The 20003-nt window shown below is 36.8% G+C and overlaps 1 protein-coding gene across 1 annotated transcript in view; it reads left to right on the plus strand.

Moving 5' to 3' along the window:
- LOC112688135 (PR domain zinc finger protein 16-like) overlaps window positions 1–20003 on the plus strand; it is a 94495-nt gene that overhangs the window by 22488 nt on the left and 52004 nt on the right. The gene's annotated exons all lie outside the window — the stretch shown is intronic.

Consider the following 20003-nt stretch of genomic DNA (forward strand, 5'->3'; position numbering starts at 1 on the left):
TATTTTTTTGTTTTACAATCGGATGATATTTGTACACGATCGGAAGGTCAAAACCGAATAAGAAATTACTCCAAGACCGATATCTACACACAATTATACTTTATTAAGCGCTGAGGCTTTTGAAATAATATACAAAAGCGCGGGGGAACAAAATATTTTAACGAGAAAAAATTTGAATAAAGTAAATTTCTCGTAAAATAAAAACGGCGGCGGAAAACGTTAAAATCGAAAATGGTATTTTTGCATAAAAATGGTGTGTAAGTTTGATACGTTTGTTTATTTCGCAACAACACTGTACGAAAAATGCGGGTACACCGAATCCTTGTTGTACGTTCTGCGGTACGAATAAATACGTGACAGCGTGACTTGACCGACGACGCGTCGCGTAGTGAAATAAGTTGTTGACCACCGGCTCGGAACTTTCGAAACTTGTTCACCGCGAAACTTTTTGACTAGCAAGTGACCAGCAACAAACATTTGCACAGAGCGGGAAAAACCGGGTCGAACGAAAAACAATCGGACGGAAAAGTGACCCGTACGGAATCGTAAGTTTAATATGCTTCCGCAAAGTATATTAAGGGCCAATTTCCCGTCTTCGTCTCTCGAGTCACGATTCCGAAAAAGACGACAGTGATGCGTTCGACACGCACACGTGCTTTCTTTATTGCATGGAAAGGGTTCGGAATCGTTTTCACGGTGCGTCATGCGAGATAGCGTGCAGATGTTTCTGTAAAAGGTCTCTGCCGTTCGATCACCGACTAAATTCGTCCGGGGAACAATAGGTGGATTTACCGAGGGGTGGAAATGGTCCTGAGTGAACGTGGTTCGGAGAGAAGCCTTTGGCCGGTGGCAAAGGTTTTCAAGGTCTTCGGCATCATGGGGGGGGGGTGCGTTCGCGGTAGTCCATGAGCTTGGCCGTCGTTGGTTTCACCGGGGCCGACCGGAGACCGAGTTAGGTGCGCGCTTACAGATAATACACAATACGGACTGGTGCACACACGCGTACACGTCGAACACCGAGTTAATTTAAGGGTGGTTACCGTAACGGTGGTGGTGGGTTAACCCCCGGTCTGACGTCGTGTTTGCACGGAGCAAACAGAAGTGACACGAAACACAGGCCAAATGGATTTATTGAAGGCTTCGTCCCGTTGTTCCTCTTTTCAATTAATTTCAATGGCTTCCGCCACTTAATTTATCGCCGTCGTCGTCGCCGCTGCGTAAATGTAGGAGACGCGCAGGTACATCGCGCGCGCGCGTATGCAAACAACGCTACCGTCACGGGGATGAGAAGGGCTGCGGTGGTGGAGAAGCGGAGAAAAAAATAAAAAATATACGCACGTATTACACTCGCCCCGACCGTTCGCGTTCGGCGTCGATGTAATTACGATCGTTTCCCACCCCCACCCTTACCTGTCGGGGTGCGGTCTGTTGCGTATATTATTACGATATCGACCCGAATTTATCACCGTCGCGCGAACCGTCCCCAACTCCTGTGGCTGTTTTGCGCCACGAGCGCCAACTCTCCTCGTCGCATCCTTATTCGTCTGCGTGTATTGCGTTCGCTTCGGTTACAAATACGTATTAATTTACACGTACACTGTTTAGCTAAATCGTTAATTTAATACATTCGACACGCACATCAACGGTGAGCTTATATTACATACATGTATATGATTTATGGTATGGTACTGTGTGGTAGGTGTACAACGGTAAGCGTTGAGCGCTGCGTACTACGCGTTTTTATGCATCCGTCCGAGATGACGACGACGACGACGACACTTTGTGTTGTGATAATTATTCAAAGAAAACGTACGGGTCCGATCTCCACCTTCTCCTCTTTCATCCCTTTCCTTACCGATGTCGATTTTTAGTCGGTCGGTCAAGCAGAATGAAATTTTGTTAAAACAACTGCACGACGCGTTCGATGGTTGATGACCGTCAGGGCCGGCGAAGGGTAGGGCAGGGAAGACTAGAGTCTCGGGACCCGTACGTCCAAGAAGGCCCGTCGGCTTAGACTTTTATACAATATTTTTATTGAACTAAAATATGTACAAGTAATATGTATATCTTAGTCAAACAAGTGCAAGTAAAGGAGGCCCTGAGGCCCTCACAAGTTCTTACCGGCCTTGGAGACCATCCGAGGATTGTTCGTGAGAGCAAAGCGCGTCGCTGATTAAATTCTTCACTTAAACGTCACACATACGACTATTTCTCGAATTTATGGCATACGTCATACCGTTGTTTGTCGAGTGTCAGTAGCATGTGTTGCGCCAAATTATAATCGGTCATGTCCGTCCATCCAATTGAGTAGATACAGTTTTTTCGACCGATTCGTACGAAACACAATAAACGCTATCAAAAACATGATTTGTACTCACAACAAGTTCCTATAAGGTAGTTCTACCGGATTATGAACACGTTTTTTATTGAATATTTGAACGAGATAACATATTCAACGATTTTTGGTGTTGGATCCTGTGAAAAAATGTCACACTAAAAACTTATTAACGTATTTCGTAATCAATTATCATCATAGAACATGTTGAGTTTTTAGTTTTTGTTTGTAATTCAATGATTATTCACTGTTATAATATAGGATTATTTTCGTTTATTTTTCAGGACGATATCATTTAAAATATACATTATAGTTTTTATATATTTTTTTTTTTTTGTCGTATAAAATTAGAATTACCAACAATCCCCTTACGTTGTTTGTTAGATAATTATGAAATTTGAATTTTTTAATTACGATTTAATTAATAACACAAGTATTTAATTATATTTTAAAGCAACACATATTTTATTTTAAAGTGAAAAAATTTAATTTGTACTTGTTATAAGTTTAAATCAGATGTGTAATGAATATAATTTAATTATATGTGAAGGTTTTATTATTTCAGCGGGTTAAATTTAAATAAAAAATCGAATATGATAATTTTACAATTTAGTACTGATGTAATTAAATTAAAACAATCTTAAATTAATTATTTTATAAATAAAATGCTATTAAATTTATAACATAAATATATAAATAACATACTATATTTTTGTTTTTACCAATTTTAACTTGCTATTTTTTTATCTAAATAGACAAAATATTCAAATTTATTTAAATATACTATACATAAAAAGCCATACAGATATCTTAGAAATGTGAAAACAACTCTCTGATTACAATATTTGTACTTATTCAAATATTGTTTTTAAACGTATGTGCACAGCCATCAACTATAAGACATTAGAGTATTATATAGTTGCTATTTTATAACTTGTAATTATAACTATGATTTACGTTTTCGAGAAATCCATTTTGAGGAAAATGTTATGGCTATTTACCAAGGTCTAAAAGGACAACAAATATATAAAATATACAAAAATACTGAAAATTCTGAAAATTAAAAACTTTTTTTATGAATTGTGGATATAAATATTTGAAGGTTAGCCGCATTGTTTCATAGCGTGAGAACTTTTAAAAGAAAAAAAAAAATTGTATCATCTAATTAATTTAACGTGATAAAACCCATTGAAAAGATCAATCTGTTTAATTAACTATTTCTTACTTTTTTACACAGTCGAACAATAAGTCCTTTTCATAAGAAAAATTTTTATAACACGTCTCGCAAATCATGTAACTGTTGATAATACGTAATTGCCAGTTGGTATTTTATACATGGGATCATATTATCACACCATTATAATTACGACTCGGGAACATAATGCGAATCGAAAAATTAAAACAGAAAACAAACCAGTTATTAGCGTTATTAAAATAAGATCTGAGATTGATCAGCATTTTATTAGTTTATATGACACGTGTGTGTACACACGTATTAAACGCGTAGAGTTTATAAATTGACATAAAAAATTTAACATAAACCAACGCGAATATTGTAATAACAATGTGAATGAACGGAAGATTTTAATATTCATATTTTCTCGTCTGATATTTCGTCATCTGCCGATTTTTACAAATTTTATCAGTACAATAGGTGCTACTGTGTCTACAGGTGTTATCTAAAATGTAACAATACTGTGCGTGTTATGGTGAATACACACACATACTCGTGAAAACCGTGTACATGAGTGGTACAACTACGTAATGTCATGTGCGTGGCTGTGGGGATAAATCAAAACCCTGTTCTGCACGGCTTGTCAGCAATATTAGAAATTCTTTTTCTTTTTTTTTTTCCCCTTGCTATTCGTAATACAATTTTTCCAATACGCGAGATAAGTTTCCAGACGACTTTACTGCCACGCGATTTACGACGCAACGGCCATCGATATTATATGCCCGTGTGTGTGTATGTTTTTTTTTTTTCTTTTTAATATTGTTATCGCTTGTACGTGTCTTTGGATCGGTTTAAGTCCAGGAGACCATATAGAACGGATAGTAGACCAGTGGAGAGACATTGAGTAGAGACATAACAAACAGTGGCAATAAAAATTAAATAAAAAAATACGGGCTGTGGAATTCTTCGTGAAAGGGAGAGAATATTATACTATTTGACCTGCTACGAACCAGATGTTCTAAAGTAATTTTCTAGTGTTTCTTTTTTTTTTCTTTTCTGTAAGTATATTAAAGTGTACCACTTGGTGACCGATAGTCTATTAAAAATATGTTGAAGAAAAAAACCGCAATGGAGCGTAGTGAAACTCAATTATTCGTCCATGATGTTGAAGAACTAAAACATTACCGATTTGTATTTTAAGTATTGTTCATGATGATAAAAATATAGATTTTGAATTTTCGTTTCGTAATGAACACACACAGGAGTTATAATTTTATTTTGACATGGTCCCACATTTACGACGTGCGAGTGCCATAGGTGTGACGAACCCGAGACGGTACGGGTTTTTGAAACCACGGCCCTGCGCACAGATGGCTCACCAAATTTATTTTGGCACCAAACCAGCGAAACATACAGTTCATTAGAAACAATAAGCTCGGTCAGGATGATGAAGATCTATGTAAGGTCTGAAGCCATGGATGACTAAACATGCGTTCAAACACGGGGGCAGAAATCGCTTTGTATGAGCTCTACCTAAATTATGAAAAAATAAAGAAAAAATATTCGACAATTCAGGTGCATATCAGATAAAGCCATGCAGTGCACTTCCTATTCAAACCGTGTGATTTCCAAAATGGTGAATAAATCAAGAACTCTGATAGAAGAGAAGAATATTATTTTTTTGAGCAGTTATAGTTTTCGTTTATTTTTACGGGAAATCATGATTTTTAACCACGCATCGTTGTTTTTGATAATCACTGAAACTGTTACTTAAACTAGACTCCACCGGATTCCAATATGAATCATCTAAAATCATTATACAAATTAACTATTACCATTCATCTACATCGTTTCATTAGCTTATGTTTATTATGATTTATTATAATTGAATATTATTTGCGATAAATCAATAGGTTTTGGGTTTAATGACGTTACACATACACCAACATTAATTTTTATATAACATTTAGATTAGCTCTAATTGAGCTTCATGAATAAAACTTTAATTTTTTTCTTAGATAATGATTTATGTTACTAGATAAAAACAAATATTTATTCATGTTTACCTAACTTAAATAAATTATTTTACCAAAAAAGTCTATTATATGGTTGATTGTAAACTGGTTGAGGTCTATGGCGTATATTGAAATATTGGTAATGATTTTTATAACATTCGTGGTTAAAAATCATTTAAAAATTATCCAAGGGTTTTATACCTATATAGTATTTAATTTTGGATGAATTGATAATAACTTATGAACTTATAAAAATATTTAATTTTATATTATTTGTATGACAATTAAATATTACACTTCATTTTTTTATTTTTACTTTACTCTTGCTGTTTTATTTTTTGAAATAAATAAATTAACCATGAAACATAAAATTTATCAAATAAATTAGAATCATTTTTAAAATATCATATGAATAATTAAGAACTTGTGACCCAGAAAAAGATTTTCTTATAGGAGTCACTGTAATATTATAATCAATTGTTACGTGAATTGTATTTACTGATTATGATAAAGTTTACTTATTAAATTATATATAATAAAAATTACAATTTACATTTATTTAAAGGAAATATAAATCAACTTCAGCAAAATAATTTAACTTCTGGTGACGTATTAATTTATCACAGTTACATTTTAGTAGAAGTAAGAATTTAGTTAAATCAGTTTTATTTACTGAACAATTTTCTATAATTCATTTTATTGTTAAATTACTACGGTTAAAATGCTTTAGTTGTAAATCGATAAATGTTGACGACTTGGATAAAAAAGTTCATATTTATTCAGTACACTATATAGTTTGAATTTCCGATACAAAGATAGTAAAGTATTTAAAAGTTATTAATGATAAAGTATATAATCACGCTTACAAATATATATTTCGTATGACGTTAAACGAAATTTCAAAATCATTACGTATTTATTAATTGTTTTCATTGGAAGCTATTTTTGTAGTATATGTTTTATTACGGTTCTTTAGGATCGATAATAATGATTTAAATAAAAGATGTGTACAAATTGTATTAATATAATATGTATTTGTATACTTACGTTATATTATAGAACACGATAAAAATGTCAAAATGATACGTTCTTGCCGAATCCGGTAAACGGAATTCTGCCGCACCGGATAGCGCGTGTTTGACCGTACAATTCTGTACCGCCGTATGTAGCAGAAATGAAATATCATAAAATGAATAACAAATAACTTGGCCAGTTTAAAGTTTACCGCAAACGACACCATCGTATCATTTAGTCGTACTAGATTGAATTTATGCATATTTCGGGTTTATCCATGCCGGTGGTGTCATTATGTTGCGGCAGTAATTATCCGAAATCGGTGAAAATATGTAGTGTGACCCAAAATAAAATTAGTTGATGATAAAAATGTGACAAATATAAATTCTGCCGGATTCGTTGGCACCAGATCGTAACGGATCCGGCAAGAATGTATCGTGTTGTTCGGCACTAACACGTTTATATTTTATTCAATAAAAGAATTTGAAACATCAAAAACTTTTATTAACTTATTGTGAAATTCAAGTCAAAATTTACAATTGTTTCTTAACGAAAATATAATTACAATTTCCGAACTCCGATTGTAAAAACAAAATATCTTAAATCAAATATTTTAAGAATGTTACATTTCAATTGGTTTTTTAAGTATATATAACATATCTAAATATTATTATTGTTTCCTTAACTGAAAATGCTTTTTGCTATATAAATCTTATTATTATATATATATATATATATATATATATATATATTAAATAAGTGTATTTAAAAAATGAATAGTATACCAAGTAAAAGTTTATTTTTACCATATTTATCATGTTTATTTTTATTTTTATATTTGTTTATAGTCTAAACAATTCGACTAAATATTTTAATAAGTAATCATATCGTACGAGTAAATATAATTCGTTTAAATTGTATTTATAAAAGTTTTACGTTACCAGAAACTGTTGTAGGTCGGTTTTGTAAAGGGTACTCATACGTCATTCAGCTAAACAGATTATAAATCGCAACGCAGCGAAATATCTATACTGTTACGTCTCGGAATTGCATTATTATCGAGAACTCTCTTTACTCGTTAGGGACTAGGCACGAATTGTGAAAAAATTGTTTTGCTTATACGATTTGGCGAACGATTGCGGTGCACGACGACAGCACGATAAACCAACGCTCGTACACTTTTGTCTTTCAACATGTCACACACACACAGTAGCCATTCGGTTGTTCACGCACACACACACACACACACACACACACACGCACAACCAGGATATACAGAATTCGTGTTTGTTTGTCCTGCAACTCGTAATGTCTTTCTCATTTCCATTGGACCACGGTTTCGGCGAAAATCCCATGGATATCGTAAGAAAAACGTGTGCGTTTAGATCTGTACTTTCCCCCGCTCTCCCGAAAAAAAAACAGTTGGAGACCTGTGATTCATTTCATTGTGTACGCGCGGCCGCAAAAAGATGTGTAAACCGATACGAACCGGATGCTTCGACAAAAACCTGAAAAGACAAGAGAAACGAGATAATTATCGTCGTGAGTCCTACGGTGACCAGCGACGGCACGGCGACGGAGATAATGGGTACAATGGTCATGGCCTCCCCCATGCGGTTTATTCGGGGGTATTTAACGCGACTGGTCCCGTGGAATCGTATATTATTATCCATCACGTGTGTACTCTTTCAATCGCCCTCTTACTCTCTCTCTCTCTCTCTCTCTCTCTCACTCTCTCTCTCTTTTTCTCTTTCGTTCTCTCTCTTCCGATCTATCTTCTCCATCTCAGACAAACGCATACACGCGCACGTTGCGGATGCGAGTTGGTACGTCTGATTACACACACACACATACGTGCATGCCTATAAGGTGTTTTTCGATTCACCTGTTGACAATTAGTTGAAAAGAGCCCCATTGTAGACGTGCACTGCACGTTGATTGATGGGCCGTATGAATGGACATTGAAATTCGTGAAAACCCGCGTTCTCCGAGAGATTATCCAACAGATTCGCGCGCCGAACGTACCTCCGTCCGCCACAATGGGATGCGTTCGCGTACGGAGACGACGTGCCAAAAGAAGATGAATCGGGGACGAACGCTCGCCCGTACAGGTATCACAAAAGGCGAGGTGTCGCGCGATTGCCGACGTGTTTTTTTTCTCGTATCTTTACGGTTTATATGTACGATTATAAGTGCGCCGGAGGAATTCCACCGGGACCCGTCGAATGGGAAAACAGTTCGCGTATAGTATGCATAAAATGTGCAATACGCACGCAGGGCGCTACACGGTCCGAACGCAAGTATCGGATTCGAGTCGCCCCCCCGTTTTTCTCGCGCCACCCAGTGTACTCTCGACATCCACGAGAAGGTCGCCTCCGAACGATTTGCCACAAACACACTTTTCGAATACTAAATTTGGGAATTTCAAACATTTCAAATTCAAAAACATTTTTTTTTTTATCCACGCGAAAACTCTACTACAATGAAATGAAAGCAAACAAGCTATTATAAATGTATGCATGTAAATGTAAAACATCATTAACGCATTTAAAAAAAAAAAACTACAGACCATTACGAAATACTAAGAACAGAAGATGTATAATATGCTAGTTATTGTGTTATACTCGTAAAATATGCTTGTTCTAAAGTCATCAACATTGTGGAAGTGAAGAATATCAATATATAACTTTAAACCGTTCAACAGGTTTAACATGATTGTTGATATTTACTCAAATGCCAAGTTATTTTTTGTGATTAATGTATTGAATACTATTGATTTAACGTGAACCCTGAATGTATTGACTACTCCGATTAGTGATATAACATAATCCCTGATTTTGGAATTCTGATACTCGGATTTCAAATACGAATTTATTTGATAAATTGCAAATTTTTCTATCATTAATTTCAATTAATCATGCACAATTTAATGATTATTCGAAACAAAATACATGCTCATTGTTATATTATTTGATTCTTCTCTAATTATTTTTTCATAAACAATAGTGATATCTTTATGTTATACAGAAATATATAATACGAATATCTAAGTGGACATTATTTTGAAGAATCCCAATAGTTTTTTATTCGTTTTTTTTCTTTTTCTTTTTTTTTTTTTTTTTTGTAAGCGATTATGTGTCATATAATAATAATATAACATATTGATGAGTATGACAACGGTGTAGATGGTATATGATATGATATAGAAGGAATTAAATGAAAAAAAAAAAAAAAAAAAACTCAAACACAAAACTAGCATCATCATATTTTAACGATGTGTTCCGTTGAGATTGTATATAATAATTATCATTATTGTTATTGAAACAAATCAAAACAATACCGCAACGTATACGAACGAATGTGTGGGCCGAGACGCTCCACAGCGTTATAAGCGATCGTGTTCTGTTCGTTTAGGTTTGCCCGTTATCTATAAGCGCCTTGTGTAAATGTAAAACAATAAATAATTCGAAAATAGTGAATAAAAAAATTAAAATCGCACGTTTTCTTCGACGCCGCGCGCGCCGTGAGAACTTACAGATAAACATTTCTGTGTCACACACGCTTTGCTAACCTAACGATGGCTGTGCATCGTATTGACTGCTAAACAATGGAGTGGCATTGTCCTACATCGGAGGAAGCTAGTTCGACCAAAATAAACCATGTTTAGACTGCGGCCTCTATCGATATCCATATTTTTCGCGAAATTCGCTCTGAAAAACTGTAAGCACGTGCACAAAAATCCATATTGTTAACCAATTTACATTCTGTAGGAAACGATCTTAAGTACATCAAGAACGTCAAAGATGTTCAGCAAAAGTCAATTCAAATCGAAATTATAAAATGTTTCGCCTTACAAGTCCCAGTTCCGTATTATTATTTATTTTCGTATACGATTTATTCATGTAGCACAACGTACACATAACATAATTATAATATTACGTTTGAAGTGAACGTGGTCATGGTGGAACCTCTCGTCAGATTTTCCACCGACTGGTACAATAACCAAAAACCCTATTTCTACATACGGAATATAATTCGACGGTGGAAATAACAGGTGGTGTAACAGTCAGTTATACAGAAATCAACGTTTTTCCCGATAATAATTGCAACTTTGTAATGTTAAATAATATAAACCAGTAAAACTATTACCCATAAATCACCATTTTAAATACTGTATCTTCCTAACAACTGCCTTCGTTTTTATAAGTATAGTGACCAATTCCAAGGGTGTCCATCGTGTGTTCATCCACCAACCACCAACGAATTATATTGTTGTGATATGCATGTATGTATATAAAAAAAAAAAAAAAAAAAACAAAAAAAAAGTTGTATTATTTCGCAAGTCGAAAAATTAATAATAAAAATTAATAATAACACATCACAAAACTCTCGAAAACCCGCGGCTGTTGTGTTCTCCGACTGTGATTCTCTGGTGAAATATTCTAATACTTCAGCAGCGTGCATGTGTATTGTACGGGTAAGGTATTTTTTTTATTTTATTTTTTTAATTTTTAATTGTTTTCAAGTGAGCGGTGACAGATTTGTGTGTGTATACGTACGGCATGCTCACAAAGCACATGTAACGTTGCGCGTAATGGAACCGAAGAGGGTTTATAATATTATTTTAAATCACACAAGCATTATGTGCGTGTACATTTTTCCCGCATTACTACTACGGTCGCGCACTGTTTATTATTATTAGTATTATAATAATCATTATGCCCACACGGTATGTCCGGAAGCCGTCAACAGTTCTCTCGCTTTTTCTCTCCTTCTCCTCCCGTTCCTGTTCCTGCTCTCTCGGAGAGTCGTTGTTCGTGTCCCCGTTGACTCCGGTCGCCGCCGCCGCCGCCGCCGCCGCGACGGAATCCAAACACAATAATAAAAACGTACGCGGTACACGTTACGTTCGCATCAAGTGGCTATCGACTGACGACGGGTTATCCCACGTTACGGGATTAGTACTGCTACCGTGCGTCGCACGTTGAAACAATATAATAGCAATACATGTACGGTACACACACTCGTGAAAATGTACTAGTACGGCTATTATAATAAAATATATTACATTATATAAGTACACGTGAGAGTGCATATGACTTACTACTGTAGCTTCGTCACAAAGTCTATTGGTGGGTGCCTACGCAGCAGCCCTAAAACGTACCGAAGTCTTCCGTGAGAAAAATTAAGCCCGATGTGTGTACACTACTGTACGTCATCGTCTTCGCCTAGAACTACGCATTGTTCCGCCGCACATAATACACATAATATATTATTATTTATGCTACTGCTGTACGACACGTAATGTAAAATACAAAATACCTAAGAGTTACCGAACGACGTGCGAATAAAATATAATTATATATCCAATTTGTATCTAGAACTTGATCGGTGAACAAAAGTAAAAAGTAAAACTAATCGTAAATCCTAATTCTTAAATGGTTCTCGTATCGATTTAATTCAATGATCCTGGGCGTCTCGTTCACTAGACCACGCGTGTTTGACGGACGATATTGTTCTATTATTTAAAGCCGGCGTTACCTTTTTCCAGGCCCTAAGGAAAACTTATTTTATCAATAACCGTAGACACCTGTAGACCTGTAAGCCATAATTAAATACGATAATATGTAATCAGACTCGATGACAGCTGTACGTCAAATCGGGTAATAACTAAATTTAAAAAATTAATTAATTAATTTCTTAAATACATTTAAGAAATGCAATAAGATAAACTTTCTAGGTATCGCGGTTTAATACCGTGCGACGTACCATACGGGTCATCGCTGATGCATTAATTACATATTAAATATTATAAATTATTATGTATTGTTTTGTTATATGCCAACGGATTTCTCAATAAATCACACTCGCCAGGTGATCCACGCGTTTCACGTTTTATTTTATGAAATTTCCATACAAAATATTTTTCAATTAAAATTTTAAGCGCGAGGCCCTGGACAAATCCTCCCCCTAACGCCGGCCCTGCCATTATTGTTCCTTCGTCGGTGTGGAATTACCGTGCAAATGTAACGGTTCACGGTTATTTTCCGTTTGGAAATGAAACTGTTGGCGTTTAAATTATATGAGCTAAACAAATATTTTTCGGCACATCAAATGTTTTTTAACGGAACATAATTAAATTAAAATACAGTGAATCGTCTTAAGAAAATCAACTATTTACACTTCCAATATATTATAACTGGGCACTTAAAAATGACATCGGTAATAGTTGTATCCGTATCGTCATTTCACGTCCATAATTATAGATTATACCGTACTATAATTATATTCTGAAGAAGTTAATTATTATGACTGAGATCACGGCAAGTAAAGAATTTGGATTTTCAAACAGAAATTGTGTGACAAACGATTCACCGAACGCCTAACGATGCTCTCCATCAGGTGCTATGCTTATTAAACTACTCTAAACTCTTCGGCGTATTATATTCTTATTTTTCAGCAGCAATTATAATAATATATACTTCATTAGGATCGTGTTACTTCCCACTCGGACGTATATAAATAAACGAATGATTAAAAACGAATGCATAGTGTTGCTGTATTTACCGTCACGTCATTCGATTGTGCGTTTATTTTTATGTTTTTATCGTGCCTGCGCACTACTACGACTATGCGAACATATTGACTACGTACCGCAGTCTTAACTTCGATTGGATTTTTGTTCTTTTCGAGGAAAACGTGTATCGGTTCGACATTCGTACAGTAATAATTGTGTACGTCGTCTAAGTGTAACACTACGGGTCGATAATGGGAGTGTATTATTATAAATATATATATATACATCGTATTTCTGGTACGCTGAACATCGGGTACAATAGGTTTTCGCGTGCACATCGAAAACCGTGAAATCTGACGAGACACTTTATTTTTTTATTTTTATTCCGATTCGTCGATATTATACTTCTGCGTAAACGCTGAACCGACGATTATAGAGTTTGAAAAAAAAAAAAAAAACAATAATAACAACAAATAACAATCGGAGTTCTAGGTCCGCGTACGTATTACAACAGTCAACTCCCCGGTCGATGCAGACGGCTGCGGTCGTATGGTCACTGCACCGTCCAGAAACGTCTCTATATATGTCAGCAATATATGAATTCCGCGTCCGCCCCACATCACTGCGCTTAACCCGTTCCACTGCTCCTTATTCGCTCGTCACTAGTGCAACCGCTGTAACTGTTTTAGTAAACGAACCGCTAAGAAGAACGCTTCAACTTTTATTTATTTTAACGCAACAAACTTTTATATTTCGTACTCGTTTTAGATTACAAATACTGTTGAGTTGATGAACGTTCATGTTTCGTCGGATCCAATTTAGCGAATTTTCACGCGTTCAGCTTACTAATGTTATTCGTTTCGTTGGTTGCCGACCGTACAGTCCTCGTGTCGACAAAATTCTTGCCCCGTTTAGCACGATAAAACAAAACGATGCAATCATTGTTCACCGTGCAGCGCACGACAACGGTCCCGATCTGTTAAACGCTGCGGTTCTGTAATCGGAACACGTCAAGTCGTAAGCCGCGGTCGGATAATCGGTCTTAAGGTACGGTTATCTATCTGCGATTGGTCGCAACGACTGAACGTTTCCTAAATGCGACTGCACTTCGCGGCCGAAAGTTCGATAGGTTTAATAGTTCGTCTTGATATTGTGTAGTGTACAATTGCGTTTTATTTTTAATTATTTATTGTTATACGAACTGCGAAGGAAGATATTATTATTAATAATAATAAAACAATTAGTCTTCTATTAAAGGAAGAAGAACAGGAAGATAAAATAATTCATTGGTAACTACGAAAAGGAAATAAAGTAAAACTCAAGTAGATGAAGGTTTTTTTTTTTTTTGAAACTCTAATTAATGAACGTTTAAATAATAATAAACCGAGATTTCGTGAATTTTTCCGTTTAAAGTATGATCAGTTTATGTTCATCGTATTATTGATGATAATGGCGTGCGATTAATACCGACCACTGCTGCCGGATCAATAGCCGCGACGACTGTTTCCGACGCGCAACAGTCAATCGCACATTGGAAACCACGTTCCCAGATCAGATAAATAACGAGTCATTGACGAGTAGCGGTTGCAATTGGTCGCAGATAGGAAACCGTACCTTTAGATCGGCGCGTTGAAGGACACGGCGGTCGGAAACGGGGTAGGGGCGGCGGGCACACGGAAACGTTACGGGGACGACGCAGCAGCTGCGCGACAAGAGAGACGACGGCGGCGGATCGTAAAACCGTTTACACCGTATCAACCGGCTTGACCTTTGTCGCGCGTGAGACGTAATACAATAATAACATCGTACAGTACACGTACAGTGCTCGCGCTTGTACTATTACGACGCTGCGCGGCGACGTTTCCCGAGGGGAGGAGATCGGAGTAAACAGTTTGGTGGGTTTTTTTTTTTTTTAATGGACCGAAAATAAACCGCGACGGATTCGGACGAGCGAAGAGCCGACCCGACCGTCGGTCGCTTTGGCACGTTTTCCCGTAAGAGGTTCTCCGGTTTCAAAAGTACGTGTCTTCCACTCGTTTCCCTCGGGCGCGGCTTCATTTTATTGCGTTAGATTTTATTTTTTTACTTCATAATTCATAATTTCGGTTTCGACGTAAAAACGTCACGCCGGTTTTACGACGACGACGGTCTACGTAACGGTGACGCGCGCACAGCCGAACGGCTGACGGCGGGGCGTCGCGCGTAAACCGTATTCAATAAAACGTAAACGATACGAAAAACACGGTAATACCGTCGTGAACGTCTCGTGGGCGTACACGTAGTGCTGTCGCATTTCCACCATGGTCCACGAGATTGAACTCGCGAGCCCGTTTTTCGGTAATGAAACCCAGAGAAACAGTGGCGTAGGAAGACCCTCTAGCGCACCTGGAGAGCTTGGAAAAAAAATACATTTTAACCAATTAACATTTGATGTTTTTTTAACTTTTACTATTTTTTTTTTTTTTTAAGTATACAATTTATAAGTTATTATTACTGTGTTCATTTGAAAATCTGATTTTCTCGCTTTATAACTGATAAGTTCATCGATAATCCCTTCGTATGAAATCTTTTATTTAAATGCCCTTGCGCTATGTTCATAATTTCATCATTAAACTCACACTTAGTGTGTAGAAATAGAGACAAAATCTACGTGCTTAAAAAAGTTTAATGGAAAAATTTCGATTTTACGATTGAAATACGACTTGCACAATTTCGCGCCCCTTGCGATTCACGCCTCTGGCGTAGGCACCGTTCGCCGTACCCTTGCTACGCCACTGCAAAGAAACCTAGTTCGGTGCGAACGTTTTGTGCGGCCGCAGCACGTCCGGTCACGGGCTCGGGATTTCGGTTCGGAGAAATGTAATTAAAAGTCCAGCCCAACTTGTCCCCGAACTTCTCGTCTCGCCGAACGTTGTAATTGTTTAACGTTCCGAAAATTTCGACCGCCGACCCGAGCACGGTCGAGGTCGAATCGCGTTCCCCGCCCCCGCCCACCAGAAGTTCGGGTTCCGGGTACGTTAGCGACTGAAACCATTCGCGAACGGTGGAAAATATCCGTCGAACAACGTGCGGTTCGCAATGATGGAAAATGCGCAGGCACGGGCGTGGGCCTGACGAAGGCGAAAAACTTAGTTGCGACGCGCGTAGCTGCAAAAGTTCGAACGACGTGAACGAACGACCCGGAATGGACGGAGGAATCCTGGTTGGATTCCTACGTGGATCGAGTGACGAGAAACACGTTTGAACCAATAGTCTTAGGTAGAGCCGTACCGAGTCACTTTTTATTCTGAGGCACAACTGAAACAATGCGTCCCCTAGGTTGTAAGGTTGTCACGCTCCCAGCTTTTAATATGTATAAGACGATTCGGAAAAATCTGAAAAATTGTAGTTAGGTTTCTAAGCAAAACAAGAAATAAAATTTTTAGCCACAAGTACATAAAACTATTAATTATTATATTACCTATATATTATATAATATAGTATTCATCATTCATATTCATCATCATCAACAGCTTAACGGTCCATTAAGGACCTGCGCTGCCACTAGTAAGCCTCTTCATTTTTTTCTGCCCAAAGTCACGTCTATCATTGCATTCGCTGCTATCAGTCTCATATCTTTTTCTACTGTGTATCTTCTCATATTATGGTAAACAAATAAAAAAATGTAATAAAATAATTTAAAATAATTACAATGAACACTGTCGCGCCCGAACGGATCACGCAAGATAATGTTAGTTAAATGTTCACCATCAATTTGACTTAAATTCGATGTGAAACGAACGGACCTTATAATTTTCATACGGCACAAAACCATCCACGTGATTGGAGCTTATACATGATTATATTGATGGTTGTAATTCGCCTCAGGTGATCATAAAAATTATGTATACATTATACATCATCCGTAAGTTCGACCGAACGATTCGAACGTTCGCGTGATGGTGAATCAAGACAACAGTACCACTTCAGTGAATGGAGAGCTCTTCGATCCGAATGATGGCCCGTCATTCTCGTTAATTTTTTCTCTTTTTTTCGCCTTAATCATAGACGCAAACGAACTAATTTCACTAAGACGCGTTGTATTCGATCGATTGTAATAATTGCAATTCGTTAAGAACCGTAGACTTTCAATACTGTTTCCCTCGTCGTAACTGACCGTTCGATTGAATATTGTTGGCGGTTCAACATTTCATTTGCACGCGAAGGCTTTCGTAACCGCGTTTCGCATACGAGCTGCGGTTTTCGGGTGCGCGCGGAAAACCGATTATCCTCGATCCCGGAGGATACAACGGTGGCCGTGGCACATGCTCGGGCAACGACGACGACGACGACGACGACGGTTTTTCTTCTCAGGTCGACAACGTACGCGCGCGCGTACTGCTCGCTCGCCGGAGGGGTAAGAAAATGATTAACTGCTCAAGAAGTCACAGTCAGATGAGCCGCGCAAAAAGACGGAGGCGTGTGCGGTTGTAAACATGACAAGAACAGAGGCAATGCGCCGGCCGAGACAATGTAATAAGTCCGTGATAGCAACAGATAAATCATAACCCGAGTCGCCCGGTCGCCGCGGCATCTGGCGCTGACACGGCGGCGGCGGCGGCGGCGCGGGCGTCTCGACGCCTTTACAACCACTCTCCGGCGGCAGCGACCCCGTCGCGTTCTTTCCCCCCTCACAACCGTACCGTTCCCGTCCTCCCGCCATTCGCCGTCGACACCGCTAACCAACCCCCGACCGCCGTCAACCCCCGACCGCCGTCAACCCCCGTCCGCAGCGGTTCGCGCGCAGCCGAACAGCCCTCGTCGAAAATCTCTTAGTAATTCCGATTTCGCATTGCGCCCACACGCACGCGCGCGCTTTAACTTTTTTACGGTTTATTTATGTTCACCGAACCGATTTTTTTTTCTCTCCGCCGCCGATTTCCTTTTCAGCAGTCCCGGACCGAAAGTCGTTTCGAAGGTAATGGTGTAATAAGCGACGGACGGTGACGTTTCACACCGCCATTTGTACGTAAACCTTTAACGACTTTTGACACGGGATTCATTAGATTAGATAATTAAATCCTCGACCGATTTCACCACTCCCTCCGTGACAGGATTTTTATTTTAGCTTTTCATTTGTATTTATCGTCTTGATTGTGCCGTTGACGCGCGCCCGTCTTCAACTCGTCCGCTAATCGTTTCGTAACCGTTCGTCTCGAACCCGATTACGAAAATAACAATAATACTGTGAACTATGCATGCACTCATTGAGCACCACCTTCAGAGGGTTGTTATAACTAAGATTTCGTGTTCAAAACGCATTATGCCGCTAATCGTGTTGTAGACGTGTTCAATTCGTTTTATTCCCGTACAATACGAGTACTGTGACGAAACAAATGAACTCCAAGACGCACTCGTCCAATACATTCTACATATAATATTATGTGCGAGCAACGCACGTTTTTATGACGCGTACACACCTATTATTATTATTATTATTACTAAAATTACGTCTCTTAAAAGGTTTTATAAAGATTTTTTTTTTTTTTGTAATGTTTACTTTTACACGAAACATTTGTTCTTCTTAATTTCAAAAAAAAAAAATAAATTGCTAACGTTCAAAAACTTCAGACAATATGAAACATTAAAAAACAGAAAAAGAAAAAAGTAATTACTCGAATGTACTAATAAAAATATTTTAATCAACATGTTGATCATCGAACAATGGAGTACAATAACTGCTATACTGTTGGTACTTATGCCGTTATTAGTAAGTTATATAAGCAGCATACATAAATATGACGTTTTTAGTTTTTTGAAAACAATAGAAATCACGTTTGGCTTTAATCTTAGTAGAATTAATCATCTCGTTATTACATTATAATATTTGTTTTCGTTTCAATTACTCGGAACGATTGCATTGCAGTTGCTATTATAAAATAAATATACTCTAAACTCAAGATATAACTATAAACATTAAAGTAAAATAATTAACTACATTGGGTATGAGTACATAATAATATGTCATTATGAATAAAATATTTGAATCCAATTTGTGCTACAAACGCTATGTAAATATTACTATGTCACAATGGTTTTAGCTTAAAAGCAAACACTTTTGTTTTAAATAATTTTTTAAACAATTTTTCTGAATAAAATAATTAAGTTCATTATATTATAACCTAATAATTAATTTATATAAAGTGAGTAATAAGGATTTTGGATTTGCTTTCGATCGATATTATGAACATATATTTTCAATTGATATTTTTGCATACATCCGTAAACATCATATTCATTTTATCTTTTAGAATCCCGAATTTCTAGAATTTATTATTTCCCAAAAAATAGAAAAACATTAAAAATTATTTGAACAGTTACAAGTTGTTTGTTATTATATAACGATTATTGTTTACTAAAAAATATGTTTTGTTTGTAATAAAATAAACATTTTAGACTTTTTAATATTCTATTAATTATATATCTACACATTAAATAGAAAAAAAAAAAAAAACATTGAATTGTTTGTGCTTAATTTTTGACATAGATTTTAAAGTAGTACCGTGAACGCCCTTAAAGGGTGAGAATGGACCCTGCAAAATCAGCCAGATATGTTATACACAACTTCCCTGATAGCACCCTACAATTTAAGGGCGTAAACAGGAAGATGCTTGTCGAATATAAATCTGAGGGGGACTCACACGTATGTGGCGTTTCTCACTAAATCCAATTTTACGCTTTAAATAAAACAGTCGACTATAGTTTAAACTATTCAACAGCAGAACCCAAGTATTATTTGTTCGGTTGAAATAAATGCTTATGTAAATAAAATAAGCTAATAAAAATAATATGATGATTATGAAAATAAATGATGATAGGATACTATATTATCTTAAAGAAGTTAATAAAATGTTTATGTTTTTTAAACAATATTTAACCGAATAAATAAATTGAAAAATATTTTTTATT

Source organism: Sipha flava, unplaced genomic scaffold (genome assembly GCF_003268045.1).
Source record: "Sipha flava isolate LNK unplaced genomic scaffold, YSA_version1 110_pilon_pilon, whole genome shotgun sequence".
Classification (NCBI taxonomy): Eukaryota; Metazoa; Arthropoda; class Insecta; order Hemiptera; family Aphididae; genus Sipha; species Sipha flava.